The sequence below is a fragment of the Podarcis erhardii genome (genome assembly GCF_964252035.2).
Source record: "Podarcis erhardii genome assembly, chromosome: 3".
Taxonomy (NCBI): Eukaryota; Metazoa; Chordata; class Lepidosauria; order Squamata; family Lacertidae; genus Podarcis; species Podarcis erhardii.
The window spans coordinates 29,954,183-29,975,879 of record NC_138507.1 but is presented as its reverse complement, the minus strand read 5'-3'; the positions used below and the strand labels follow the sequence as shown (position 1 = coordinate 29,975,879).

General features: G+C 41.8%; 1 long non-coding RNA gene across 1 annotated transcript in view; it reads left to right on the top strand.

Annotated features, from left to right (window-relative positions):
* LOC309339334 overlaps positions 1 to 21,649 on the top strand; it is a 137,894-nt gene extending 116,245 nt beyond the window's left edge. Inside the window, exons 3-4 of the long non-coding RNA XR_014155185.1 lie at positions 10,656 to 10,786; positions 21,569 to 21,649. This is a non-coding gene — a long non-coding RNA (uncharacterized lncRNA). The remainder of the gene's footprint in view (positions 1 to 10,655; positions 10,787 to 21,568) is intronic.
* The last annotated feature ends 48 nt before the right edge of the window (positions 21,650 to 21,697 follow it).

Sequence of the window (21,697 nt, the reverse complement as noted above, 5' to 3'; positions counted from 1 at the left end):
TTGCAAATGATTAATAGTGGTGTAATTCAATACTGAAGAAGAAATGCCCATTTTCAGCAGCTGCAAGTTTCTTGGATCTATTCCAGTTTGTAAACCAAAGCTTTCGGGGAAGAACAGAATTGTTGGCAAGGAGGATGCAAATATTTCAAGTTCGTAGGGTTCTGCATAGTGTTCAAGTGCCATTTCCATATCTGTGGAGGCCAATATCATTTCCTTTTAGTGGGCATTCCAGCTGCCATGCCCAAGCCAAATATGTGTAGCGGAAAATAAGGAGTAGCACCTCCTACACTGCTGAAGTTTTTGCCTCCCACAAACTGGAACAATTTAAGGGGAATTCTACACAGCCCTTTTTTGGGCTGCAGTGGAAGTAGACAATCGTCCGTGTATCTATTTTCTAGATTAGTTCCACTGATGCTAAACAACAGTAATTACTTCAAATATTACAGCCTAAGGCACAAACATTGTTTAGTTCAGCGTGGCTTGTGCTGTGAGAGCGCTATGAAGTAATCTGTCATGGAAACAGTGTAATTTCAGTTCAGTTCCAAATGGAACGGTGCAACTCTGGAGAGAAAGACTAAAAGTACCGGTAGGTTTCTTTAAAAAAAATATTTAGCAAAAGCTGATTTCAGTGTAGGCATGCCCAATCAACATTTATGTTATGAGGAATGTTCTGGGTAATAAAGAGCACCCATTACATATTATGCGGCAGTGCTGGTGTGTAAATGACAGGCAGATGTTTGAAATAAGGGGTGGAAGCTAAAGTTGAAGAAAGTGAAACATCATGACCATTGTTCTGCTTTCTGTGCTTTCGTCATCCCAAATCCGCCCTCCCCCCCTCAAGTGTAAGGTTAGTTGCACGATGATGCCATGCCGCCATGCTTTAATTTTTGCACTTCTAAAATGTTTATGCTCAGGCTGCGATTCCTGTGCTATCCTGTTCCTTATTTCCACAAGCAAAACTTAAAAGAAATGCCTGTGTCATCAGGAAGAATGCGGACGTGATTACATCACAAAGAACCAGGTAACAATGGGAGGGGGGATGTTACACATCTACGAACATATTGGCAATGCTGGAGGACAGACTTCTTCTGGTGTGATCCCTTGGGGCACATTTCCCTGCAAGCCACAAGGTGTCTGCTGAACTGCCAATGCTTCTGCCATGTAGATGTTCTTCTTTTTCTGTCACCATTAAAAAACAGTAGAAAATGCAAAACCCAAAGAGTACCCAAAGTGAACTCCAAAACAAAAGAGGATATGTCTCAATATGCTGGGAAAAAATGAATTTTATTTTCTAAACAGCCCAACACATGTTGAGTAAATTATTGTTTAAAGGCCGCCTTCAGAGGATAGACTGGAAAAAAAACAGCCTTCAGAGATCTCTGTAGGATTTATCCCTCGTTCTCATTAATTGGTAACTAGTCAAAACACCTTGGACCATTTTGAAAACAAAATCCATGACTTTGCTGCACTAACGTGTACATACATAACCTTGGTGGAAACAGCTGTGTTCACTCTGCCTTTTGTGTTCCAGTCCTTACTTTTCATTAGGCAAAAGCTCCTCGGTTTATTTTAAAAGAAGATTCGTGGTTTTAAATATCCTCTGTGGATTGGTATTGGGAATCTGACAACAGATGGGATGGGGTGCAACCATCGTGAAATGGAATGTGTGAACAATTTTATAATAGAACTGATAGTAAGCTTTTCATACATAAACCTGGGACAAATCTAATGTTGGTTCCCTGCAAACCCAGGTTTGCAGATTGTGAGCCAACCTTGGAAGTGTTTGTTCTCTCTCCCTCTCTCTATCCTTGCTGTGCATTATCGTTTCATATTAGAAATGTACTGCCAAAACTCATGGTTAGTGCAAACCATGATTTTCTCATAAATCTGATTTGAAACCATGGTTTAATCTGAGTTTGCAAACCATGATTCAAAGGGAATCTCATTTCCATGAACCATAGTTTTGCTGCTGCACATGCCCTGTGAAATCATGGCTAGTGGCGAGAAGTGAAACAATGGGAAATTGCTCTGGAGAAAAGGGGAAACCGGAATAATAAGTTATTCCAGTAAGTGATGCCTGATGTGCAAGTCTGCAGGGAGCCAGTGTGATGCCTGCAATCTACTGTGTATTAGATTTTGATTTTTTTCTCTCAAAAGGACCTTATAAAACCTTTATTTTGCCATCCTCACAATTCTCATCTCTTTATAAGCTGCTAGGCTCCTGCTTTGCCATCATATTTATATAGTTAATGGAGGTTAAAAGAGCCAGCTGGATACATTAATTTGACAGTAATTACTGATAACCTTGCAATCAGTTCACAGGAGAGCCGTATGAATCAGCCAGGAAAAAACAACATTGTCCTAAATAGCAAGATTATATGTTTCAGGGGAAAGGTGTTTCAGATATGGTTGTCTTCCCTCATCTCCTGCCTCAGTCTAACAACTTTCTTTGACTCTTGAGCTGGAAAAAAATCCAGCACATGGCCAGTCTATGATGTAAATGTAAACATCAGAAATATGGAATATTTCTCAGATACAGTTACTAGTGAGGTCCTCAGTAACTATTCTATTTACATCTCTTGGGCAGGAAAATGTTACCCAACTTATGGAACTCACTGCCACAAAATGTGCTGGTGGCCTCTGTTAGTTGGCTTTAAAAGGGGGGGGGGGACAAAGAAATTTAGAGAGGTTAGTTCTATCAGCAGCTATTAGACAGGAGGAGGAGGAGTTTGGATTTGATATCCTGCTTTATCACTACCCTAAGGAGTCTCAAAGCGGCTAACATTCTCCTTTCCCTTCCTCCCCCACAACAAACACTCTGTGAGGTGAGTGGGGCTGAGAGACTTCAAAGAAGTGTGACTAGCCCAAGGTCACCCAGCAGCTGCATGTGGAGGAGCGGAGATGCGAACCCGGTTCCCCAGATTACGAGTCTATCGCTCTTAACCACTACACCACACTGGCTCTCGACACCAGACTGAAATACAACTTCAATTTCCAGAAGCAGTATACCTTAAAAGGCCAGTATTGAGGATAAGAGGGTAGGGTGCTGTACACATAGCTTAGTGGTGCAGCACATCATGCAAGTAAAAGATTCAGGTAGGGTTTGGAGAGACCCCTTGTGTGAAACCCTGGAGGGTCCTGTCTATTCCGTTTAGAGAAATACTGAGCTTGATGGGTTAAATACTGGATTGCATTTAATGTGCATAGGTAGGTGGGATCAGAACCATACTGTGCAAGCAGGGTGAATTTAGCCCTTTCCCCCTTTCTGTGGTCCCGGTGAAGATTACCGCACTCCCAAAGGAATTTGCCTATGGAGGGAAACTCCTGGTTGGGGCTCCCGTGGGACAATGGACTAAAAAGCACATTTGATATAATTCTGCATTATGTCTGGGTTGGTCCCAAGGAAGGTGATGGTACAAACTCAGAATTCCACAGTTGCATTCCATTAAGATAATTGGGTATCAGTCAACAGTTGAGGACCACAAATTTACATGCTCCCTTAGGATCTAGGATGTTCTGAATCCAGCTGACATTTAGAGTTAAGTCCCTTTTTATTTAAATGCCATACCTTACATGCTGAATTTAATCATGCAGTCAAAGTCAGGAGGCAAGCTATTATGAAAGCATCCGCCGAATAAAAATATAGAGATAGGCTTTCGTTAGACATGTTTTATAACGAAGGATTCTACTTGAGCAATCGACTAACATTACAACCGGGAGATTATGCCATTGTAATGCCAATGGAACATATTGCATTCAATATGGGGCCTTCGGCGACCTGTGGGCTGATGGGAGTTGTAGTCCAAAAACTCTGGGGGGCACCAGGCTGATGAAAGATCTATATGTGTTCGATTCATGAGGGGAGGAGGAAACGCACAACGCAGATAATCAGAAAATGGGGTAAAAATGACAGGCAGTTGTAATGTCAAAGAGTTTTGAAACAGACTTGTTTTTTCTTACTTGAAACCAGCCGGCTTTTATTTTTAGAAAGTGGGGAAATAAATGTCTCTCATTTTCTTGGTGTAATTTCCAGAGGCCAAGAGAAGGCAACCTTCCTGTTAAAGTGCATCACACTCTTCTGAAATTATCCTCCCTCTGGCTTACGAGAGGAACAGAGTGTAGCCTTTGATTCACCAAGGGAGGGTCAAACAAGCCATTAGCTGCTCCTAACCCTGCTGAACTGCAGATGGCCCTCAGAGCTGTTACAGTGATGAAGAGAATCAGCTCCCCTCATCAGGACGGCAGCTTGATATCAGGAGAAAACAGACCCAGCAATTGCACCATGGCAACATTCTGCCAATGTTATCCAAAGCCTGTTTATACGAAAGGCCTTTCTCCCCAGGCAGTGAATAACACAAGGTTCATTTCAAGCAATTCATTTCACTTTCTTGGTGATTGCAAAGATTTATTTTTCATAACAAAAATATGAGACAAATGTGTCTTGACACTTAAAATCAAAAGATAAATTTTAAAATAAACCTGGCATCTTCCTACTCCTGAGTATGTCAGGATCCTTGTTAATTTTAGGCTATAGCACTTGCACAACATGAATTTAACAGTTCACTTTCCAAGTTTTTTTTGTGTGTGTGTGTGTTTTTGGACCTGATTGTGGTGACTTTTTTGTGGGTGGGGATAAAATTTAGTTTCAGCCTTTCTGATGTGGACATGCAAGTTGCTATTAAGGATCTTTAGGGCTGAGGGCTCCCATGCGTTTTAAACTTTATTTGAAGGTTTTATCCACACTGGGGAATTAGTGAGCAATTCCCCCTTGAATAGCCACTCTTTGAATTGCCCCATGTCAGTTTCTTTTCCTGGCGTGTGTGTGTGTGTGTGTTTTATTACCACACATTTCTGTTGTAATAAATTACTTCTCATGGAATTTTTATTTTATTTTTAAATTGCAAAATGGGACAATCCTCCCCAATAAAAGACAAGGAAAGTAGAGACAATGTTCTGGAGTATAAAAACAGTAGAAGAGCCCTGCTGTATGAGCTGAGAGCAAAGGCTTATCTATTCCAGAATCCTGTTGTCACAGTGGCCAATCAGATGCCTATGGGAAGCCTGTAAGTGAAAAAGAAGTAGTTGTTGAGCTATTTTTAAAGAAAATCGCCAAAAATTACACTGCTGACATGCGTTGCCATACATCCGGATTTTCCTTGACATTTTACTTCAGGCATAGGCAAACTCCGGCCCTCCAGATGTTTTGAGACTACAACTCCCATCATCCCTGACCACTGGTCCTGTTAGCTAGGAATATGCCTTTTTTAGCTATTTTCACCTGGACACTGTTTCCGATGACTATGTCAGGGAAATTCTGGACATAGGGCATAGGGCAACCCTACAAGCAAGACCTAAGTGTAACAACTCTACTCAGCAGCTATTTCCAGCAGCTAGTATTCAGTGATATGCAATGTAGGTAGAATATTTAATGTAGATTACTCTGGTGTTTTTGTGTTTTTTAATATATATATCTGTATCTATATACCTGGAAGCAGTGGTGCCCCTCTCTTGCATGCTTGGGGTTATTTAAGAATTCCACAGTAGCAACGGCAGTCAATCTTTGCTAATGGTTTTATGATCTCTAGGAGCTGCTTGGCCTGGCCTCTGATTATAGATTTAATGGGAGCTGCATAACATAGCCTGTCATCTCCCTAGAACTGGACAGTTTACAACAGAATGGATTGAGCAATCATTTTGAGTGTGCAAAAGATTCCCATCGGTCACCAGAAAAATCTTGCGTCTCTTCAGATCACTCTGGATTTGTCTGGGTTTTGTTTTTCCTTTTTAAAAAAATATGAAATAGAAATGAGTCAACTCTGGAGGATTAAAACCATCTCTCCTCAGAGCAGTTAAACACCAGGCAACATAAGAATTATAGCTTTGCTGTATCCTGCAGTGCCTTGTTTGACGGATCTTTCAAGGCCACTGTTGATAACACCAACTAACCAGCAATCCGTTTTTTTTTTCTGGTTTGTTATGAAGACATAACTTGAATATACTCTGTGAATGTTTTTTCCCCTCTCTCTTTATGTCGGGAGAGTGGGAGAGAGAAGCAACCAGAGCAGATGGTGCCCACATCATTGCTCCAGGGCTTTTTGGGAAATCAAAATGGCTGTGTTCCTTTTTTAAAGGAAAAGGTCCATCTATGACCGGGGCGGGGGGGGTGCCCACCTTGGGACGCTTCGTTGAGGAAACGTTAAGAGCAGAAGTTGGCCCCGGTGGGTCACCATACATGGCTGGTTTGGTTAGAATTATTAAATTTATACTCTCCATTATCATTTTCTACCCAAAAAAGTTCTGAAGTGATCAACAGAGGCAAAGAGAGAGAGCATGCACTGTGGCGGGTTGTAAACTTTCTAAACCCACTGTGCATATTTTACTAGAGATAGCTTCTTAAATTTGGTAACTTTTTACCAGAGACAACTATGTTGACAACTAGGTTCACAGTCTACTCTGTACCATCCAACCCCTTATATTCATATAAAGGCAAGCTATTACATATGTACTTGGTGATTTAAAAAAATAAATAAGAAGGATGGCATATTCTGCATGGCTTGGTGGGTACCAGGCAATCAAACTATTTATAGTATTATATAAATTAACATATTTATATCCTTAAAAAAAAGCCAGGCATACAACAATTCCCAACAACCCTGTGAATTAATTAACTAATTCATTATATTTATTTATAAGGTTTTTAGGCCCCTTTATAGGACAGTGTCCTAACAGTACAGTCCAATCTCTTGTCTCCAATGAGCGGTACAGGAGATTCCAGGGTCTTGGCATTTAACCCGGGTTTGTCTTTCCTTCAGGAATGAGGCACAACGGAGACTACAGTGTCTTTATGATGTATGGTTTATTTGAACATATATACAACCTGAGCCTACTTATGGAGAGGCTCACAGCAGCAGCACCCCAAAAGGCACCAGCTTCTTATCATCTGCCCATTCCTACTCAGAGCAATATTTTTCTGGAGAGCAATAGTGTCTAGAGAAACTTCATCCTAAAACAGTGTTTTCAGACTTTCTGCCTTCCTTCAGGGAATCCTTTTCACATCTATGACGCTGACAAGAGTACCACTTCAGCTCTATAAGGGAGCTGCTCCGTGATGCAGAGAACTCTGGACATGTTTAGGCCATAAACCCTTTCCTGTATTGCAGAGGTTTTTTTTCAATTTTGGGTCAGTCGTATCACCCATGACCATTGGCTAAGCTGTCTGGGGATGAGGGGGTTTGTCATCTAATGATATCCGAGGTCCCAGAGTGGAAGAATGCTGACATTTGTAGGATATATTAGGGAGGGAGAGGGACAGCATACTGAAGACAGCCAACTCCAAAGTTAGTCAGGGCATGGATACCAATAGTACATTGTTCTTGGGGAGGTTTTTGCAAAAAAAGAAAAAAAAGCAGTTAAAATAACCACATTGCACACAATCAGGAATATGTCAAGAAAGAACCATTAAATGCCTTTTCATTTTCTATCCTCTGACGTACAGCTGTATTTCTGAATTGCATGCTGCTATTAAAAAAATATTTTTTTGAAGTTGAAGGACTGTGCATATTAGTAACAAATAGGTCAGATTTGAGATCAAACTTACTTACTTCCAAACTCAAACAAGACAGGCTCAAAATGAGGGCCACTTTATGCATTATCTGTTTGGCACAATGTACACGCCGATGACTTTCCCTTTCAGATCTTTAAAAACAAAACATCACCTAAACCATTCCTGATATCTCTGCTGATTTCACATTTGCTATATGTATGTCCTTTTCCACTTCGGATTTTGTTATAGAGGAGCATGTCACCTAGAGAATTTTTACAGGCATCTAACTTGTTGTTAATAGTGAAATAAATGGGATTTAAAAGTATGCATTACTGTACTTTGAAATATTGCTAGCCTGGCTTTCCACTAATGGGTCTTGAAAGGTGGTTAATGAAATAATTATTATGGGGGAACTTTAGAAAATACTTCTGACACTCCTGCCTCCCAAAGACGTTGCTCAAAAATGAGCTGAGGGCTATGTCAGGCAACTGCCAAAGGAGAGTTAAGTGTATATTGGAAAGAAATGAGATGGTGACAACCCTTTCACAGTTTCCTCTGTTACAAATAGGGCTCATATGCTGTTTGCTATCTGAGCAGATTGCACTGTATTGGAAGCATATAGGAGTTTTGATTCCTGTCCTTTACAGTTCAATACAGTGTATCTACCGTATTTTCGCTTCACTTAATGGGCTTGAATGAAGTTCATCATTTCTCAGGGGGAAAGTAGGAGGGGTTTTTTTCCTTCAGCAAACACTACATGATTCGAGAACATATAAGGGGAATAATTTGTTGCAAAATAAGAAGGTCTTAGGTCTCAAGGCAAAGATCAGTTCAGCATATCCAACACAAGTCAGTCTTTTTACAGAGTGGTAGATGTACTCTGGGCTTTTCCATGGTATTTTTAAAGCATGAAGAGTCTCTTTGGAAAAATACAGCACCATCGGCACACACAAAAACAGTACACTGCCAAGGAGAGGGGTAAGCTAGAATCCATCTCCCTGATGTGCTAGTTTTCTATATGCAAGGATTCCTTTTTATTTTTTGGTATGGAAGGTGTATGCAGTCAGGTGTGATCCAAACCCATTTATGCTGACTCAGTGAGAGCTAGGCTTCAGTTGGAGAGCATTTCTTTCAATACTGAATGTGCTAAAATAAAAATCAGTTCAGTTCCTGTGCATTTGTGTTGGCCTTAAGCCATGACAAAACTCAAGAATACAAAAATATATTCAACTACCTCAGCTGCAAGGTATATGGAATTGCAAAGTCACGCAAGTTTCGGAAGGTGCAGAAGTGCCTTTAAATGTGAACTGAATCGGATTTCTTATATTTCCCTAGCGCGGCTTGAACAGGGGGAAGAGGGTGACTGCTATGGGCAGGTGAGGTGTAATAACACTAAGTGCGATCTAGTTGAGGCAACTTTGTGATTACAAAACCCAGATATTAATTCATAAACATGAGGACAAAGCTATAAGGCCCATAACGAATAGGGTGTGCTAACCAGTTTGCCCCAGTAGTACCAGTGCCTCTCCTTGGAATCTATAATACGATAAGTAATTTTCCCAGTTAGCCTTCAGATGATTTGAATAACGTCTAATAATGGATTCCCCCCCCCCCCCAAGTGCTGAAGATGTTCCCCTTGGAGACAGACGGCTAATTGGCCCCCTATTTTTACTCTGGCTGAAAGTTAAAAATTGCTTTGCCCTTTCCGTTAGCATTTTATCTTATCTTATCTTCTTTTCTTTTTACTTTTCACTCTCTGCTTTTCCAGCTTTCTGGATCCAGAACTATAGCTTCCTTCAGTTGCAAATGAATAACAGCAGATCCTCCCTCACAGTGGAGCAGTTTAATTGACGTCAACACTTTGGTCAAATCCACATCATACATTTAAAGCACTTTTATGTTACACCACTTTGACAATCATGACTCCCCTCCCCCCCAAAAATAATAATCCTGGGAACTGTAGTTTGTTAAGGTTGCTGGAAACTATAGCTCTGTGAGGGATCTCCTAACAACTCCTGGCAGCCTTCACAAACAGTTCCCAGGATTCTTTGGGGGAAGCCAGGATTGTAAAAGTGGTATTGGAGTGTTTTGAATTTATGGTATGAATATGACCACAGTGTTCATGACTAAAGACTCAGTCCATCTCCTCTCCTGTGCAAATAATTCCTCACTGAAATGGCTGGGATTTGCACTTGCAGACCTTAGAAGGGACATAATCATAGAATTGTAGAGTTGGAAAGGACCACAAGGGTCCAAGCCCTTGCAATGGTTTAGCCCAATATGGGGCTAGAACTCCTGACCCTGAGATTATAAGTCTCAGGCTCTGCCAACTGAGCTATCCCAGAAGTCTGCAGAATGTCAGGAGGTTTATCCATAATACGTTTCTCCATACATTAGTCAGGGCTGGTATAGTCCTCACATGGTGGAGAAGTGGCCTTGGTACCCTCTTCCCATCAGCCATTTGGCAAATGTCTACTAGGAATTGAGTATTCCACCATGAGCAGCTAGTTGCATGGTAGACTTGGCAGAAAGCTGGTCCTCAAAAAAAAGGGGGGGGAGTGGAAAGATTGCACAAATGGAATGGTAACAGCGATGTTGCCGCTCTCTCCAGCTCTCATTTTGGTAGCTGAGTTTTATTATCTAGGGACAACCAACATGGTGCCCTCCATTTATTGTTGGGCTCCAATTTAAGGTTGCCAGATTTTTTTCAATGCATCCGGGGACACTTTTCAACTTCAGTAGAAATGATAGGATTTTGTCAGGGGACTGATTTGTAAATCTGGGAACTGTCCCCAGGAAACAGGGATGTCTGGTAACCTTACTCCAATTCCCATAAATCCCAGCTCACTCAGAGCAGATCGCCCCCAGGGAGTATATTCCCCAAAGGCCTGGGGAAGACGGAGGGACATCGCTATGCCTGACAACAAATCCTAATTATTGGATTCTTTTGCCCCATCTTTTTGTGCCTGCCAAACAGCCGTGTCATGCTTATAATATTTTATTCTCTTGTTAATTATGCTGTTTTAAATGTGCATTTTATATTTGGCTTCACTTAGCAATGTTTTCTTTTGAAATGTTTAAGGTTTTGTTTTGTTTTGTTTTTTAACTGCAGCCCATCGGAAGCTGCAGAAGCCACGTCAGACGTTTGGGTGCCAAAGAACGTTCACAAACCGGAACACTCACTTTGGGTTTGCGACATTTGGGAGTCAAAACGTTCGACTCGCAAGGCATTCGGGATTGAAGGTACGACTGTATCATACTGATGGCTGTATCAAGGGCAAGGGCTGTCGTTCAGTGGTAGAGCATCTGCTTTGCATCCATGAAATATACTCGGAGTGGCGAGTGGATTTCATGCTCTTTATTCAGCTCATAGTGGTGAGGAGGAATGGAAGTTCCCCCAGAATGTCTGCTTTATATACATTATTTACACAATGGGCCCCACATGATTGGCTAATTCCGGGATTCTCCTGTAGGCCAATCAGGTTGCGGATTCCCTTCCACCTGGAGCTGGATTGGGTGGCTCCTGAGGACCAATCAGACTGGTGCATTCTGGATCCTATTGTTCTAGGACCAATCAGACTGCTGCATTCTGATACAGGAATATTCCTTCTTGGAAAACCTGGAAAGCTTCTGCCAATCAGTATAGACAATACTTAGCTAGGTGGACCCAATGGTGTGACCCTGATACAAGGCAGCTTTCTATGTTACCAAACAGACCAGGAATTAGGGTTGAAGAGATAAGCCCATGAGCACGGCTGTATTCCGAAACTCCTGAGACCTGGCCATAATTTACCAAAATGTTGACTAAATTGTACATTTGCAGTGTGGGTGGAGCTTTGTAGTGCCATAAATGCCCTCAGCAAGACTGATGTGAGGCTGGTTCCTGCAAAAAGAATGCTCTGGGAGATTCAAACTCAAAGCATTTGTTTAGAGGTCGTCTGAGGGGATTTCTGCCCTCTTACAAGTCCCAAAGGTACAATTTAGTGCCATTTGCAAGACACTGTTCTTGGCACCTTTCCTCCTAAGGGAATTGTGAGAACTTCACAGTCTATGTGGAAGCAATTGTTTCTCAGGTGACTAGAGAAAGGTTAGAATTCGTTTAAAGCCACATCAGAGGGTGGTATTTTAGCCAAAGAGAAAAGGACAGACCGTCCCTCTAAACTAAGCATCAAGAGCCTTAAACGTTCACAAAAGCAGCTTTCGTTCACAACCCACTGCAGTTTTTAAAGAGAAATGAACAAGTCTGGATCTGGGATATTGTTGTAATAAGGATTTGTTAAATGCAGTCATTACAACTATGCAGAACAGCTCATTCAAAGTAAGTTATATAATACTTATCCAGAATTATTCACAAAGGCGCATTTACTGAGCTTTTGGTAATATGTACTTTAAAAATAATAATAATCTAATCAATCATTTAAGTGGAAGCCATTAAACGCCACGTGGTTGATCAACCACCCTGTCCTAATCTTAATTCTACTGCTTTGCAAAACACTTCCCCAAAATACTCTCAACAGCAACTTGCCGCATTAAGTTTTAAGAAGTGCAATCCTTATACCCACTTACCTAGGAGTAAGCCCTGTGAAATTTATTGGGATTTACTTCTGAGTAGACGTGTCAGGGATGCGGATGGCACTGTGGGTTAAACCACAGAACCTAGGACTTACCGATCAGAAGATTGGCGGTTCGAATCCCCACGACAGGGTGAGCTCCCGTTGCTCGGTCCCTGCTCCTGCCAACTTAGCAGTTCAAAAGCACGTCAAAGTGCAAGTAGATAAATAGGTACCGCTCTGGCGGGAAGGTAAACGGCGTTTCCGTGTGCTGCTCTGGTTCACCAGAAGCGACTTAGTCATGCTGGCCACATGACCCGGAAGCTGTATGCCGGCTCCCTCGGCCAATAAAGCGAGATGAGCGCCGCAACCCCAGAGTCATTCGCAACTGGACCCTTTACCTTAGACATGCCTAGGACTGTACTGTATAGCTTCCTTTTCATTCCCATGGATAACTAATGAAACAAGACTTGTCCCTTTTTTGTGTTTTGTATTTCCTCCTACTGTTCTGAGACATAAGCCTGGTTTGATAGTGCTTTGTTCTGAGGCTTACTTTCTTGGACTTCTGTGGGCTGGGAAAGGTGGCTGCTTACTTCTGCTATATTGTCTGAGCCCCCCATGAGCTCAGAACTGTTGGATGTCAGCACATGGCTTGGTAAGTTTGTGTGTCAGGTTTTTGACAGACACAGTGCTAATATTACAACACGTATCTGTTATTTTCTGCGTAGGCTAAGGCTTTTAGCATAGTGGAATGCTTTTGAAATCAGATAGGCACCTATAATTTTTATATTTGGTCGCCTGCTTATGTTCCTGTTTTGTCATTTTGAGAATTAATTTTATTGTTGTTATTGGTCTCTGGTTCTTCATTTTTGTGGCATTACAATTTTGAATGATTTTATTGGACACTACCGTTATTACTACTATTATTTTCAGTCAGTTGGTGGGTTATAAATAAATAAATAATGGCATGGGGTTATTACACTACATTATCTAAAACATTAAATAGTAGGACTGAACTGATCTTGTTGGTTGATTTATTTATTTTTCTTGACCATTCAAGGGGGAAGAAATAAATTGCCTCCCCAAAATGGTAAGGGGATGAGAGAGAAACTCAGTGAAATTTTGCAAAGAGGTTGACTTTTTTTGCTTTGGTGCTAATAACATTATGAGATGGTCATGCAGTGCTCTTGCTTTTAGCTTTAAAAATTCCACAGGTCTCTGGTGATTCCACAGCTTCCTGCGCTTCCTGGAATGCTTGAATTGTGATGTCTTCCAATGGGCACTTTAGGAAATGTGGCTGGCAGGGGGGCAGTTTTCCAGCAAACACTCTTCATCAGTAACATATGAATTATTCCTTCCTGTAATATTCATCGTCAACATCTGTGTGCCCTATGCATTGCCGAATCAAAGCAAACAGCACCACCTGCTGGCGTTGTGACCCCTTGCACTGAGCCTCTGGAAATGGCAACAAAACACACACACACACAAAAAACAACAAAAAACAACACGTGTGTGTGTGTGTGTCCCCGTCCGTGTGTGTGTCCTTTTTGCTATGGGAAATGGCTGCGTTTTCACAATAGTTGCTCTCTAACATTACTGGGTGTGTTAGCGAAAAAGTGCGTGTAAAAGACTTTGGCATCCTCTCCATCATATGGCAAGATGCAACTGTGCACCGCTTTTCATTTATTTTTTATTGCATTTATACCCCCACCTTTCCTCCAAGAAGCTCAAGGTACATGGTCACAACAACCCTGTGAGGTAGGTTAGGTTGAGAGATGGGTTGAGTAGTAGTAATAATAATAATAATAATAATAATAATAATTTATTTATACCCCGCATCTGGCTGGGTTTCCCCAGCCACTCTGGGAGGCTTCCAACAAAAAATTAAAAATACATTAAAACATCAGTCATTAAAAGCTTCCCTAAACAGAGCTGCCTTCAGATGTCTTCTAAACGTCAGATAGTTGTTTATTTCTTTGACATCTGGTGGGTGTTCCACAGGGCAGACACCACTACCGAGAAGGCCCTCTACCTGGTTTCCTGTAACCTCACTTCTCGCAGTGAGGGAACGGCCAGAAGGCCCTCGCGTTCGACCTCAATGTCTGGGTTGAACGATGGGGGTGGAGACGCTTCTTCAGGTATGCTGGGTTGAGGCTGTTTAGGGCTTTAAAGGTCAGCACCAACACTTTAAATTGTGCTCAGATCAAGTATTGATTGATGTGTAGAGGTCTTTCCTATTCTAATTAATTCAAGAGAGTTCTGAAAGCTGCTCTGTGTGAAAGAAGCAAGCAGAAGATTACTGATGTGTGGGTTATTCCTTCTGAGAAGCTGAGTACAGCAGGTTCTGTTACAGTGGTGTCTCGCAAGACGAAATTAATCCGTTCCGTGAGGCTCTTCGTATAGCGGTTTTTTCGTCTTGCGAAGCAAGCCCATTGACAGCTTAGCGGATTAGCGCTATTAGCGGTTTAGCGGCTTTTAGCGGATCAGCTGATAAGCGGCTTAGCGGCTTAGGAAAGGGGGGGGAGGGGAAAAACCCGCAGGAACTCGCAAGACATTTTCGTCTTGCGAAGCAAGCCCATAGGGAAATTTGTTTTGCGAAGCGCCTCCAAAACGGAAAACCCTTTCGTCTAGCGGGTTTTCCGTCTTGCGAGGCGTTCGTCTTGCGGGGCACCACTGTATCTCTTTCTGTCAAGGTCATGCTGACTATCATAGTGAGGTCAGAAGGAGCCTGGGTTTCATTCTCTCTCTCTCTCTTCCTATCTCTTTTCCTTCTGGTGTGGTGTTCTGTACATAGTATGCTTAGTGCTAAGGTTTAGACTTATAAGTTATTGTAACTATAAGTTAAGAAATCCAGTTGCAGCATACTTATGGACAGTGTCAATCCTGAATGTATTCGATTTGTGACCATTAAGCTCATTTGCCTTCAGTAGCAGTAAAGATCTGCTGGATGAAATATAATTGCCTCTGGTCTATTTTTGGGGAATCTTGTACAGTGGTACCTTGGGTTAAGAACTTAATTCATTCTGGAGGTCCGTTCTTAACCTGAAACTGTTCTTAACCTGAGGTACCACTTTAGCTAATGGGGCCTCCTGCTGCTGCCGCCATGCGATTTCTGTTCTCATCCTGAAGCAAAGTTCTTGACTTGAGGTACTATTTCTGGGTTAGGGGAGTCTGTAACCTGAAGTGTCTGTAAACCAAGGTAATATGTAATATGTTTAAGTTTTTGCTCTGCTAACTATACATTGGAATCTACTCTGGATCAATACTGAGTAGAATTCCATGGCTGCCGCTGCCACAATATTAGCATTGAAATTAATTGCAGAGTTGAGTAACTTCTTTCTTGAAGCGTTTAGCCATCCAATTACAGGCAGACGCTGTGTGCTCCAGAGCTCCACACCCCTGGTAAGGAATGACCATTCTTTGGATGACAGAGAGCCAATCTTCTTGGTGGTTTCTTGAAAACACAATGGACGCTAAACCCACAGCCTTGTGATAGGCCTGTTTACAAGCCTGAACATGTGCTCAGTTGGCTCTGGAGCAAGATCGATACCACTTCTGCTGCAGCCCTCAATTGGTCATTTTCATCGACCTCAGCTCCTCAGTATACCAAGGAGTAAAGTGGGATCTATGGCACCAGCAGCAATCGTGTCAATGACCCTACAAGCCTCGCAATTCCATAGTGAAACCACAACCTCAACCAGCTCTATCCACTGGGGGGTAAAACCCCAGAGCAGTCAGAAATCTATCAGATTCTATCAGTTTCTGGGAGAGGATCAACCTAACTGATCTCCCACCCCTGCAGGGGAAAATTGATGCTGCAAGTCCAAACCTGTCTCTGGAGCTGTCCCTGGAAGCAGAGAAATGGAAGATCACAAACAAATGCAATATTTTGCTTGAATCAGATGTACAGGTTTATGAATGAATAATACTGCAGGCTCCTCTTGCATCAAAGCCAGGCCTGTGTTGTGTGTTTACTACAGAGATGTGGAGCCAGAAAGTAAGTCATTGGGACCTACTTGGTGCATGGAATTGGAAATGGAAAGAAATAGTACCTTGGGGTCTTAAAAATTCCAATCTTCTGAAAGAACAGCATTATCACAACCAAAAATGTATTTCATGCTTGTATGCTTTCATATTAGTAACTAACAGCACAGTCCCAGCTGCTGGGTGAAGATAAACCATGCTTGTTCATGGTCCAAATATCGCCCAAATGGGGGTTAAAAAAACCACCAAACTTCTTACAGGTTAATGCTGAGCCAGTAGTTGTGACCTCGAACCTATTTGGATGTTGCACAATGCTACCTGTGATGAAATATTACTGGCTTGCACCGGGACAAACTTAATACATCTTAGGATATGTGCCAATTTGTGTCATTTGGCTTTCGTGAGTTAGCAATTAAAACGTGAAGAGCTGGCTTTCGGCAATTGGTAAGGCACTTTACGAGAGTGTCCAATAAGGATTGAAAGAGGTTCATTCCACCTCATCAAAAGGATACCAGATACCTGCTTTTAAAGAAATGGCAACATGATAAATTTAAAAAATCTTTCAAAAAAAATGATTGTAGCAATAACAGTGATGAGAAAAACAATGATTTTTTTTAATCTGGAGAGTGCAGAAGTCTAATGACTGTTAATAACTTACATTCTGCTGTAGATAAAAAATGAGATGAGCCTACAGCACTTTGTCAACAACTAGTTTTTTTTCCTGAATGCCTTTTTTGAGGAGTGGGTGGAGTAGTGAAGGAGGGGAGAGGGCTCTCATGCTTGAGTCCTGCTTGAGGTTTTACGTTCTTACGTTCCTACAGAATTGTTCTCCGTATAATGGTTTGCTGGTAGGTCCTATGACTCCACACACCTTTCTCCCTCCACACACCTTTCTTCAGCTGGATTGTTGGACAACTGTGTCCATCAGCCCCAGTCGGCCTGACCAATGGTCAGGTATGGAAAGAACTGTAGTCTAGCAACATATGGATGGCCACAGGTTGCCCACACCTGCTCAACCGAATCAAGAATGAACAAGAGTACAATTCTGTATTGGTGCAAATTAAATGAAACGGCTGACTCAAGGAGTTCTGAAGAAACGCTTCTATGGAAAAATAAGATCAGGGCAATCGGCACAGATCTGTCAAGATAAAATGCAGCTGTATTCAAATCTGGGAGTGTATGTAGCTGTTCATGGTCTTCAGACTAGAGACTATGTGAGCAGATTACCAACTTCCATACAGTTACAGGAAGGAAAGCAAATTAACAGCATAATATTCTTCTTAGTGGTGTGCTACCAATAAAAAGATCATCAAGTCAGAAGGTACCTATGGAACATTATTTTCTCACAGCTGAACTTAAGATTTCAGCAGATTACCACTACCTCTTTAGAATGTATGCATACTGCCGTGACATAGAGATAATGCATCTGTGGAACTGGCTTCATTTATGTAAATTATTTACTGTTTTCTCTACTTTGTGCCTATGCTACAATTAAACTGTCATTTCACCATGTGTCCCAATGCACTGGTCTACACAAGATATAATGGTTTGTCTACTCCCAGATGAATCTGAACACAGATCTTGCCAATTCGCACTGTTTCAGCTTCCCCAAAGAAAACTCATACAGGTTTCTTGAATAATGTGGCAGTGAACTGCATTTGTATCCTCCACCCTTAACAAGTAAGACGTTGTCAACCAGGAGTTACCTTTATCATGGTTTGTGTGCCGTTAATTAGAAACTTAATTGCATGTGTTTTCAGACATTTTTCTTTTATCTGTATTGTACACAATAACTTATGGCTATAAGCAATAAACATTGGGTGTGTTGTACAGAACCAATCTCTCTCTTTTTTTTTTTTAAATAATTTTTATTAATTTTACAACATAAACAAAAAAAACAGACAAAACATAACACGACTTCCCCAAACCTCCCCTTCACTGCATCCTTATTTTAAATTTTTTTAGCAATCCTTCATCCCTTTTTATATTTAATTCTCTTTAAGGCTTTTTTTTAAAAAATTTCAATTTTTACAGCTGTAATTCTTTATATCCAATCCCTCGACATCTTAACATTCCGAAATTGTACAGAACCAATCTCTCAGATAGATAGATATATACACACACACACGTATTTTTTGGTCTATAAGATGCACCAGACCACAAGACGCACCTAGTTTTTGGAGAAGAAAAACAAGAAAAAAAATATTCTGAATCTCAGAAGCCAGAACAGCAAGAGGGATCGCTGTGCAGTGAAAGCAGCAATCCCTCTTGCTGTTCTGGCTTCTGTGATAGCTGCGCAGCCTGCATTCACTCCATAAGACGGACACACGTTTCCCCTTACTTTTTAGGAGGGAAAAAGTGAGTCTTATAGAGCAAAAAATACAGTATATGGCCATGTGGAAAAGAGACTATTTTAAATTATTCCACATGCCCACTGCCACCAGTAATGGATTGTTCTTGAGCAGCACTTCCTCATTTTTTTTTTCTCAATTTCAAGATAAGTATTTTCTTTTGAAGTGGGATTTGTGGGTTGCAAAGCTCATGCAGCTGTTTCTGGTGGCCACAGTGTGTTAATCGCTTTGATGGCAATAGAAGGCTCATAGCTCAGTGGCAGAGCACTTATCTTGCATTCATAAGGCTGAAAGTCCAGCCCCCAGCCCCTCCAGCTAGGGAGATGGGAGGTCTGAGAAAGTTCACGCATGACACCAAACCAGTTTATTAAACTTAGGTTTGTTGAACTATAACATAGCATTCCACGTGCCCACATGTGAACCCAGTGCAGCAGCTTAACTATGGTTTATTAAATATGGTTAATTGTCACTTGTTGACCAAGAATCGCAGTTGGTTTACAAACCTTAGTTAACGTTAGCCATAGCTTAGTGTTATGTTAAAACCTGAAGCTCCTTCTTAACTATGGTTAAGGAACCATCATCACTCAATAGCTATAGATCCACAAGTGGAGAGCAGCAAAAATTTTTACAAACTGCTCTCAAGATTCATCTGCTGTCACTGGTACTTTTAACTATTCTATGATGTAATAAACCAAGTGATTGTCTGACAACTTAGGTTTAACTATGGTTAATCTTAACCCTGGTTTAGCATTATGTGCCATCCAAGCCATGGTCAGAACAAACAAGCTTAATGAAACAAATGTTTGACTTGATCGTTTCATGTGGTTCAAATGCTTTAGAATAGTATTTATGGGAATCAAGACTGCCACCTGTTGCTCATAAATTGTTAAGACTTGATCTAACCTCTCAATCACCTTCAATTCTGGCAGTTTTACAGGAGAAATGCGAAGAACCAGTTCCTACTCTTTTGGCGTTCTTTGTTTGCTGCTCCAGGCTTTTGAACTGCCCACCCACCACTTGCACTTTTGAACTGCCCACCCACTTGCAGCTTTTGAACTGCCCACCCACCATTTGCAGTTAACCAAAGAGCAATTACCTTTTCCCTCTAGTACAGAAGCAAATCTGTTAGGGATGACGTGTCAATTCAGGCAAAATACGACTTTCTGCTGCAGAGCACACTGAATGCTGGGATGCATTTAGCTTTTGCAATTGCATACATTAAAAACAAATACCGTATTTTTTGCTCTATAAGACTCACTTTTTCCCTCCTAAAAAGTAAGGGGAAATGTGTGTGCATCTTATGGAGCGAATGCAGGCTGCGCAGCTATCACTGAAGCCAGAACAGCAAGAGGGATCGTTGTGCAGTGATCCCTCTTGCTGTTCTGGCTTCTGACATTCAGAATATTTTTTTTCTTGTTTTCCTCCTCCAAAAACTAGTTGCATCTTGTGGTCTGGTGCATCTTATAGAGCGAAAAATACGGTAAATAGATTTATCCACCCCGTGGTTTTTTGTTTTGCTTTTTGTTTAGTGCTGTAACACTTTGCGACTAAAAATAAAGTAAGGCTCATTGTACATTTGCAAAATTAAAGCCCAGTTCAGTGCCATTTCATTGCTAGGCTTGGAAACCACCCATTGATTAAGTTTATCTATTGCTTTCCCATAGAAACTGTGCTCAAAGCAACATACAGAGAAAACAGAATTAAAAGAAAACTGCAAAAAAACCCTAAAATGTAAACATAAAACATGTTTAATAGATCTGAAGAAAAAACTAGGAATCCATCAAGTAAGATGCCATCAGGTAACAAATGCCTCTGTAAGAAGTATATAGGATTACGATGGAACATGGGCATAGCCGGAGGGGGGCAGCTGCCCCCTGATCAAGTAAAACGATAGAAATACTTAACTAACTGACCAACCACGTCGATTCTGCCCCCTAACAAAAGTTCTTCCCCCCCCCCCAACAAAATGCTGCCCCCTAACAAAAATTCTGGTTACGCCCATGCGATGGAAGGCATATAAGGAAGGAGTATTTGCGAGTGCCCTAGAAAGTAAGTTCAAGACAGAAGGAGCCACCACTGAAAAGGCTTTGGTGTGTATTGCTTGAGAACTGGGCTGAGCAAACAGAACCACAAGCAGAGAGCCCCACTGGAACGTCATAAGGTGTTAGAAGATAAACAGGGTGTTCGAAAAGGAACTATACACCTACCATATGTATTACATTGGCCAAAGGTGTAATACTTACTTTTCGAACACCCTGTACAGTACAGTGGTACCTCGGGTCACATACGCTTCATGTTACAGACTTCGCTAACCCAGAAATAATACCTCGGGTTAAGAACTTTGCTTCAGGGTGAGAACAGAAATTGTGCTCCGGCAACGCGGTGGCAGCAGGAGGCCCCATTAGCTAAAGTGGTACTTAAGAATAGTTTCAGGTTAAGAACGGACCTCTGGAACAAATTAAGTACTTAACCCGAGGTACCACTGTATATGTATTAAGGCACCTAAGGTATATAAGACCCAGGGCCATCTCACACTTTGAAAGTTCCCATGCTTCTTGGAGGCGAGGAAGCCAGTATCTGGTGCAAATGTGACAAGTAGTGTGAAAATGCACCACTGCCACCCGATGCCCAAAACGTAAGGCGGTGGGCCAAGGAGTAACCCTCCTTCCTTAAGGGAGTGTGACCTCATCTAGAAAAGGAGATTTCCACTATAATGGAAACAAAATGAAAAAATTCCTTCCAGTAGCACCTTAGAGACCAACTAAGTTTGTTATTGGTATAAGCTTTCATGTGCATGCACACTTCTTCAGATACGTGTGCATGCACACGAAAGCTCATACCAATAACAAACTTAGTTGGTCTCTAAGGTGCTACTGGAAGGAATCTTTTCATTTTGTTTCGACTACGACAGACCAAGACGGCTACCTACCTGTAACTACCACTATAATGGGATTTAGCCTCATGATTAAGAGATCTTGCAGCTGCACTTGGAGCCGACCCCAAACAAAAACAGACCAAGGAGGCGTCCTTTAACATACTGATGCCAACAGTGATGTAGATAGGGGCTGTCGCGGGATCCAGAAACCCACAGCGTAGGGGGGACCCCACCACCACCATTGAAAAGAACCCTGCGCTTGCAGGTGGCGGCGGGCGCCTTCCTCCTTCCCTTAACTCTATGGCTTAGAGGAAGCGGATCTTCGCGCCGGCTCCTCCCCCTCGCGGCTCTTCTTTTCTTTCTTTCTCCCGAACGGGGTTAGCTCCTCCCTGCC